The sequence below is a fragment of the Rhincodon typus genome, chromosome 2, assembly GCF_021869965.1.
Source record: "Rhincodon typus isolate 14 chromosome 2, sRhiTyp1.1, whole genome shotgun sequence".
NCBI lineage: Eukaryota > Metazoa > Chordata > Chondrichthyes > Orectolobiformes > Rhincodontidae > Rhincodon > Rhincodon typus.
Genome location: NC_063333.1, coordinates 150292470 through 150295303, shown reverse-complemented (window position 1 = coordinate 150295303; position 2834 = coordinate 150292470).

Below are 2834 nucleotides of genomic sequence, written 5' to 3'. Positions count from 1 at the left end.
GTACTCCAGATTAAGTTTCAGAAGATACAGCCTTTATTACAATTTAATCTTTTTCACAAAATTGATCTTGTGGATTACAAAGAACAAAGAAAATTACAGCACAGGAACAGGCCCTTCGACACTCCAAGCCTGCGCCGATCCAGATCCTCTATCTAAGCCTGTTGCCTTTTTTCCAAGAGTCTGTATCCCTCTGCTCTCTGCCCATTCATGTATCTGTCTAGATACATCTTAAATGATGCTATCGTGCCCGCCTCTACCACCTCCGCTGGCAACGCGTTCCAGGCACCCACCACCCTCTGCGTAAAGAACTTTCCACGCATATCTCCCTTAAACTTTACCCCTCTCACCTTGAAATCATGATCCCTAGTAATTGAGACCCCACTCTGGAAAAAAGCTTCTTGCTTTTTGTTTGTCGATTAAGCATTCTATGTGAACGACTTCATGAATTGAGAAATAAACTTTTTCTTTCAATAATGTCTGGACTTGCTTTGTCTTGTCTCAAGAGACAACACTTGCTCACAATAACCTGCTCAGTGGCGTCCAGTTTGGGTTCCGAAAGGGTCACTCAGCTCCTGACCTCATTACAGCTTTGGTTCAAACATCAACAGAAAAAATGAGGTGAGAGTGACTACCCTTAAGACCTCAATTGACCAAACCTGACATCAAGGAGTTCTAGAAAAAACTGAAGTTAATATCTCAGTTTGCACTACAGAAGTGCGAGGCAATGACCATCTTCAACAATAGGGAATCTAGCTACTGCTCCTTGATATTTAGTGGTATTACCATCACTGACTCCCTTGCTATCAACATCCTGGGGGTTACCTTTGACCAGAAACTGAACTGTACTAGCCATATAAATACTGTCATTACAAAAGAAGGTCAGAGGCAAGTAATTCACCTCCTGACTCCCCAAAGCCTGTCCACCATCTACAAGGCACAAGTCAGGAGTGTGATGGAATACTCCCCACTTGCCTGGATGGGTGCAGCCCCAACAACACTCAAGAAGATGTCACCACCTAGAACAAAGCAGCCTACTTGATTGGCACTACATCCATAAGCATTCACTCCCTCAATCACTGACGCTCAGTAGCAGCAGTGTGTACCATCTACAAGATTCACTGCAGAAATTCAGCAAAAATCCTTAGACAGCACCTTCCAAACCTACGACCACTTCCATCTAAAAGGACAAGGGCAGCAGATATATAGGAACACCACCAGCTTCAAGTTCCCCTCCAAGCCACTCACTATCCTGACTTGGAAATATATCACCGTTCCTTCACTGTCACTGGGTCAGAATCTGGAGTGCTTTCCTACCAACATTGTGGACAGCAATGCTCAAGAAGGTAGCTTTCATCACCTTCCCAAAGGCAACGCGAGGTGTACAATAAATGCTGAGTGAATTTTTTTAAAAATTGCCTATTTCTATTCCCTTTCCTAGAGATAGCAAGAACTGCAGATCCTGGAGTCAGAGACAACACAGTTTGGAGCTGGAGGGACACAGCTTTCAGAAGAAGGGTCCTGACTCAAAATGTCACTTTTCTTGCTCCTCTGATGCTGCCTGGCCTGCTGTGTTCATCCAGCTTCACACTGTGTTGTCTCTTCCTTTTCCCAAGCTGCTTGAATCTTTGCTAAGACCAAGACAAATTCTCTTTTAGGATATTTTTAAGATTGTATGCTCAATATTGTTTCTGTAACACTAGCTTCTGCATTAATGCAGTGACTCACTTCACACCTACAACAAGCTGCTAGCACCTCCTGTACCTGCAGAAACTGTGACCCTGAAATAATGGAATGACAGTGAATGAGAAAGAATGTCTGTGGTTGGCACCAGCCCTGGAGGATTGCTAAAGATCTGGATGAATCAGTTTGTCTTTGAAAAAAGCATGATGCAGTTTGAGCTTCATATCAATTGTTAGTTTCTTAGCAAAAATAAAGCACTCTGCACAAAATACTGTGAATAATGATCATCAGACACCATTTCTGCCACCTCCAGCAAGATGCCACCACCAGACACATATTCCTCTCTCCTCCCTTGTCCGCCTTCCACAGGGACCCGTTCCCTCCGAGACACCCTGGTCCATACTTCCTTCACCCCCAACACCTCCCCACAGCCCTACAGCACCTTCCCCTGTAACCGGCGAAGGTGCAACATCTGCGCATTTACCTCCTCCCTCCCCAGAATCCAAGGGCCCAAACATCCCTTCCAGGTGAAGCAACACTTCACCTGCACTTCCAAGAATCTAGTCTACTGCATTCGCTGCTCACAATGTGGTCTCCTCTACATTGGGGAAATGAAGCGTAGACTTGGCGATGGCTTCGCAGAACATCTACGTTCTGCTCGCAAAAAAGACCCTGAACTACCTGTTGCCTGCCACTTCAATGCACCACCTTGCTCCCTGGCCAACAACTCTGTCTCTGGCTTGCTACAGTGTTCCAGTGAAGCCCAGCGCAAGCTGGAGGAACAACACCTCATTTTCCGCTTGGGAACCCTACAGCCCTCCGGACTCAATATTGAGTTCAATAATTTTAGGGCCTAAACTCTCCCATGTCCCAGCCCCCCACCCCACACACCAGGCCTTGTTACCACATAGCCTGCCAGTACACACCCCCTGTTGTTAGTCACTAACAGTCCCCATTAACAACTATTCGCCCTCTCAGTCTGATCGTTAGCAACTCCTTTGTCTGTCCAACTGTCTTTCTCTCTCTTTGGGCTCTATCCTATCGTTTACTCCCTACCCCACCCACCTCCCTATTTTCTGCATATAAGCTGACGTTTTCCCAGCCACCATCAGTTGTGCAGAACGGTCACTGGACCCGAAACGTTAACTCTGTTT